This window comes from Eriocheir sinensis, chromosome 26, assembly GCF_024679095.1.
Source record: "Eriocheir sinensis breed Jianghai 21 chromosome 26, ASM2467909v1, whole genome shotgun sequence".
Classification (NCBI taxonomy): domain Eukaryota; kingdom Metazoa; phylum Arthropoda; class Malacostraca; order Decapoda; family Varunidae; genus Eriocheir; species Eriocheir sinensis.
The window spans coordinates 9,607,277-9,613,600 of NC_066534.1; the positions used below are offsets into that span (position 1 = coordinate 9,607,277).

The 6,324-nt window shown below is 45.1% G+C and overlaps 1 protein-coding gene across 1 annotated transcript in view; it reads right to left on the bottom strand.

The window, feature by feature from the left end:
- LOC127003742 (phosrestin-2-like) overlaps positions 1–5,174 on the bottom strand; it is a 115,666-nt gene extending 110,492 nt beyond the window's left edge. The window contains exon 1 of the mRNA XM_050870724.1: positions 4,974–5,174. The gene's annotated coding sequence lies outside the window, so the exon portion shown is untranslated. The remainder of the gene's footprint in view (positions 1–4,973) is intronic.
- Positions 5,175–6,324: the final 1,150 nt, after the last annotated feature.

Genomic DNA, 6,324 nt, shown 5'->3' on the forward strand with positions numbered 1-6,324 from the left:
CCAGAAAAACAGACGGATAGGCAGCAATTCAGCCAGGTATAAAAAAAGTCGGACATATAGATAGACAAACAAACGACTAAGCCTCAAACCAGCAGGCAAGCAGAGGAATAACCAGCAATTAATCTAACTGAAAGAAAAACTCGCCAACTATACAGACAAATCAACAGACAGTCACACAGCAAGTCAGTAAGACATCTACCAAGACCAGTAAGGCAACCATACAGACAAGACTGACAGACACAGACTAAGAGAAGACAACCAGCTAATCAGACAGACACCCAGAAAGTCGGTAATACAGACAGACGGACACACAGACAGACAGACAGAGACAGTGAGCTCAACTTCCCTCACCCATAACTCAACCTGCACTGCATCTTCAACTGGCTCGTGTTACACCTAATAAACTTAAAGACGGAGTGGAGCGGTCGAAACACATGGGGTGGAACTTGTGGATAGTGGAGATGGACTCTTTGTTGTTGTGGTTATTCTAGTTGTTCTTTTATTGATGTTTTATTACTCCTCTTGTTATTGATGCTATTGGTGGGTTTTTTTTTACTGTTAATATTGTTGGTGGTCGCTTTTTATTGTTGCTTTGTCTATTGTTGTTCTTATTGCGTGTTCGTACTGATGCTATTTTGCTAATGTTGTTGATAGCGGTTATTGTGGCAGTGTTGTTGTTGTTATAATAGCAGTAGGCGTTTCAGTAGTAATAATAACAGTTAACGTAGTAGTAGTAGCAGTAGTAGTAATAGTAGTAGTAGTAGTAGTAGTGGTAGTTGTAGTGCTGGTAGTAGTAGTAGTAGTAGTAGTAGTAGTAGTAGTAGTAGTAGTAGTAATAGTAGTGGTAGTAGTAGTAGCAGTAGTGGTAGTCATAGTGGTAATCGTAGTGGTATTCGTATAATAATAATAGTAGTAGTAGTAGTAGTAGTAGTAGTAGTAGTAGTAGTAAAAGTAGTGGTGGTAGTAGAAGTAGTAGTCACAGTATAAGTTATTGATAAGTTATTGTTGCTGTGTTGCAGAAATATTACGTCATTCACTTGTCTTGCCGCCACAGAGCTTTTAGTCACTGCCGGTGTTATTGTTGCGAGACTAATTGGCATCGGTGTTGCTAAAGATATTGTTGTCGGGCATGAGGGATTGTATTGTTTTTGGTGGTGTTATCCGGCATAATACATATATATATCCGTTGTTCAATTACTAATAAATTAAACTCTCTCTCTCTCTCTCTCTCTCTCTCTCTCTCTCTCTCTCTCTCTCTCTCTCTATTCTCACTTCCTACATCTTTATTCATTCACTTCTCCCTCTCACTCTTCCTCTCTCCCTCTCTCTCGTCTACACATTCGTCTTCGTGCATATACCGGTATGAACTTAATCAGGCCAACGGAACTTCATCATGTGGGTCGGGGCTTCAGAGAGGGCAGTTGAGGAGTGCGGTAGGGTTAGGAGTCAAGGCAGAGAGAATGGAAGGTAGTGGTGGTGGTGGTGGTGGTCGTAATGGTGGTGGTGGTGGTAGAGGTGGTGGTGGGGTAGTACTTTTGTCTGAGGTCTCTAAGTTAATTTTGATGTTGTTTGTGGTAGGGACTCGTGAGGATAAGACGGATAAGGTGTTCAGATCTTCATTGCCCTTGTCGTGAGCATAAAAATCCATATGTATGCTTGTATGTAAATGCCTGTAGTGATAAAATATAAGTGTAATGTTAGTGTATATATATGTGTGAGTGTGAGTGTGTGTGTGTGTGTGTGTGTGTGTGCATACATGTACATATCACTAAATAAAAGCATTACGACACAGACAAAGGACACAGTCTCACACACAAAAAGAAAAATGGGTTCAAGATGGAGAGACAAACAAAATTTTCTTTTCACGAAATTCAACTTCAAGTAGATCACGGAACAATAGAATAATGGAGATGGAGGAGGAGGAGGAGGGGAAAGAAGAAGAAGAAGAAGAAGAAGAAGAAGAAGAAGAAGAAGAAGAAGAAGAAGAAGAAGAAGAAGAAGAAGAAAAAGAAGTCGGAGGAGGCGGAAGAAGAGGAGGAGTGAAAAATATAAACAAAATTATGTGGAAGAAGATTGAAAATAAGAAGCCAGAGGAGGGCGAGAAAGACGAGGAGAGTCACGAAAAGAGTATTAGGAGGAGCGGGGAGGAAAGAAGATTTCGAGGAGTGGAGGAAAGAGGATCAAAACGAAGAGCAAGACGACAGAGAGGGGGAGGAGGAGGAGGCGTAGGAGGAGAAGAAGAAGGTGGAGGAGGAGGAAAAGGAAGAGGAAGAGGAGGAGGAAGAGGAGAAGGAAAAGGAGAAATATGAAAGAGTAAGAGGAAGAGAAGCAGCAGAAGGAGATGAAGGAGGAGGAGGAGGAGGAGGAAGAAGAGGAGGAGGAGGAGGAGGAGGAGGAGGAGGAAGAGGAAGAGGAGGAGGAAGAAGAGGAGGAGGAGGAGGAGTGGGTGCAGGAGGAAGAGTGGGATGAAGAGGAGGAGAAGAAGAAGGCAGAGCAGGAGTAAGCGTAGGAGGAGGTGGTGGTGGTGGAGGAGGAAACATGGAAACATGGAAATGCAGGCAACAGAAAGCCTATTGGCTCATTACGAGGTTGCCGCTTTGGTGATTTAATCTGCTCATCAGCCACTCGGGGCCTGGGGAACAGATGAAAGCACCTCGGTATTCAGTTTATCCCTGACGCAACGAAATGACGGTCAATTCAATTTCTGAAGGAGTTGATGGCATTTGCATTTACTACTTCTGGGGAAAGATTGTTCTAGTGGCGGATGACTCGGTTCGAAAAGAAACTCCTTCCGATGTCTGTGTTACATCGACTCGACTGAATGGACAAACCGTTATTTCTAGTTTATGAGTCGGTTTGTTGTTGAAAGAGTTTGGAGTGATCGACATTACTGAACTTTTTCAGGTATTTGAAGACTTGAATCATATCCCTTGAAGGCGTCTTTTCTCCAATGTAAAGAGATGGAGTCGCTTGAGTCGTTCCTCGTACGGATGTGCCCTCAAGGTTGGAATCATCTCCGTGGCGCGTCGTTGAATCCTTTCCAGTAAATCAAAGTCCTTTCTGTAATTAGGAGACCAGAACTGCGGTCTTACCATGGAATTATACACGGATAGCCTCACGTCTGGCGTTTTACACTCGAAGTTCCTCGCTATGAACCCGAGCATAGTGTTGGCTTTGTTATATGCTTTTTTACAGTGATTCGCGTGTTTCAGGTCACTGCTGATAGTGACCTCAAGATCATTTTCCTCCTGCATCGCCTGCAGAGGCTTCCCATTCATGATGTATGTGTGGTTGCTATTTCTGGACCCAATGTGCATGACTTTGCATTTGTCAACATTAAAGGATATTTGCCATTTTTCCGAATTCCGACCATTCGAAAATGTGATTGAGGTCTTTCTGGATGATTTCGCAGTCGGTCTTTGTGAGGGCCTTTCCACCTACCTTGGTGTCACCGGCAAATTTCGATATTGTGGATTTCAGAGGAGGAGGAAAAGGAAGAGGAAGAGGAAGAGGAGGAGGAAGAGGAGGAGGAAGAGGAGGAGAAAGAAGAGGAAGAAGAGGAATACGAGAAGGGAGAAACAGGAGGAGGAGAGACATGGAACATGAAAGCGTGGACGAACAGACAGCAGACTGCATCGCTCTGCCCCAATTGTTTGACCATCGTTTCTTGTTCTCGGGTTAATTAAAAAAGAGAGGAGCTCGTTATGATCGACATCACTGATCTTCCTCAAGAATTTGAAGACCTGGATGAAGCTCCCCTGCAGTCGTCTCTCTTCCAACGTAAAGAGGTTGAGTCGCTGAGTCGTCGTACCCCCACCACCACCACAACCACCATTACGACCACCACCACCACCACTACCTTTTATTCTCTCTTCCTTGACTCCTAACCCTTCCGCACTCTTCACCTGCCCTCTCTGAAGCCCCGACCCACATAATATTATTTTCGCAACGCAACGATGTACTCTCGAGCAACTCAATGTCCTTCTTGTAACATGGATATCAGAACTGAACTGCGTATTCCAGGTGGGGCCTATACAATGACAACATAATTCCCGGCGCCAAATACTCAAGTTCATCAGTAAAAGCCCGAGGATGGTATTAGCTTATTTGCAGGTGAACTTGCAGTGTTTTGTGTGTTACCGGGGAGAGAGAGTGACCCCGAGATCTGTCTTTTCCAGTACTACGTTTGGTGGCTCCCAACTCATGTAGTGTGTGTGGTTACTATTTCTAGCCGGAGGAGGAGAAGGATTAGGAGGAGGAAGGAGGAGGAGGAGGAGGAGGAGGGGGAAGGAGTGAAGGAGTAACATAGCTAAGTACACTTCTGGCGGAACGAGATTGAAATGAAGACCGTCACTTCAGCACACACACGCACACGCACACGCACACACACACACATACGCACTCACACTCACACTCTCTCTCTCTCTCTCTCTCTCTCTCTCTCACACACACACACACCTCATGATCCCTTCTCTTCTAAGCCAGTCCCTCTCTCTTCCCCTTCTTCCTTCATTATAACAGCTACCTTTTTTTTAATATCACTTTCCACAAACTTTTATCACAACTTCTCCCTTTACTTTTATCCTTTCCCTTCTCACTCCTTATCCTCTCCTCTTCCGCCTACCCCGTTTTCTACTCTCCTTTTCTTCATCCTTTTTAACCCCTTTCCTCTCCCTTTCCTTTAATCAGAGGGTCCGCGCGGTTCTAACTCTCACACGACACAGCTCCCTAGTTTAAGACGTGAGAGGGAGATGAAATGAAGCAAAAAGATGAGGAGGAGAAGGAAGAGTATAGGAGGAACAAGTGCAGGGGGAGAGGAAGAGGGAAAGGAGTAGGATTAAAAGAAGGAAGAGGAGGAGGAGGATGAACGGAACGTTGGTGTATATAATAGAAAACAAAAGATAAAAGTCACGCACACACACACACACACACACACACACACACACACACACACACACACACACTCTTCCTCACCTCCTCGTCCTCCCTGCCATAGCGAAAGGTGAGAACGAACTGGCCGTAGACCTTCCTGTCCTTGACGTAGTTGGCGTCGACGAACAGGATGCCTTGCAGGGGCTGGATGCCATTCTCGGTGATGCAGAGTTCCCGCCTCTCCACGTACAGGGTGATCTTCCCATTGGGGGCGGTCTTCTTGAACACTCTGCACGGGAGGAGAAGAAGAAAGGCATGTTAGTGGAGAGTTAAGAAGGGTGAAGGTGAGTGAAATGTGTGTTAGCGCTGTAAAAACGAAAGGAATGACGAAGGTGAGCTTGCCACTGGGGGCGGTCTTTTAGAACACTCTGCACGGGGGGAGAAGAAGAAAGACATGTTAGTGGAGAGTTAAGAAGGGTGAAGGTGAGTGAAATGTGTGTTAGCGCTGTAAAAACGAAAGGAAAGAAATGACGAAGGTGAGCTTGCCATTAGGGACGATCTTCTTGAATTCTCTGCAGATGAAAGGAAAGAAAGTTTGGTTTAGTCGGCGCAACAGCTGTGGTCATATGCCGGAGAGAGACAGGAGGGGAAAGGAATTATAGGAGAAGGGAACAGACCCCAGGAGACGGGACACAACCCCCGATTAATACCTGGTACCCATTCACTGCTGGGTGGACAGGGACGTAGGGTATCGGAAAAGCCGCCCAAATTTTACCACTCCGCCCACGAATCGATCTCGGGCTCTCTCGATTGTGAGCCGCCGAGTCTACTAACCACTGCACCACGAAGCCCCCTCTCTGCAGATGAAACGAAAGACAAGTTAGTTGAGAGTTAAGAAGTGTGAAAGAGGAAGAACTGTATTTTTAAATGGGGTGAAAACGAGAGGAAAAGCGTGGAGACATGAGGAAAAAGAAATTAACGAGGTGATTTTCCCATTAGGGGGGTGGGGGGGATTCTCGAACATTTCAGGGGGAAAAGAGGAAAGGCATGTTAGAGGAGATTTAAAAAGTGCGAAAGTGGGCGAGGTTTGAGTTAACTGGGGTACAAACTGAAAGGAAAATGGTGGACACTAGAGAAAGAAAGAAATGTACAGAGTAATCTTCCTATTACGGGCGGTCTTCTTGAACACTCTACGGGGGAGGGGGAAGAGGATAGACATTTTAGTGGAAAGTTAAGAAGAGTGAAAGTGGACGAAGAGTGTGTTTAGTGAATTAAAAAGAAAGGGAAAGGGGTCGACACTTGATGAAAGAAATAAACAAGGTGATCTCATTAATTAAGGGACGATCTTCTTGAATACTCTGCCCGAGGAGAAGAAGAAAGACATGCTAGTTGAAAGTTGGGAAGGGTGAAAGTTGACGAACAGTGCGTTTAATTGGGTACAAACGAAAGGAG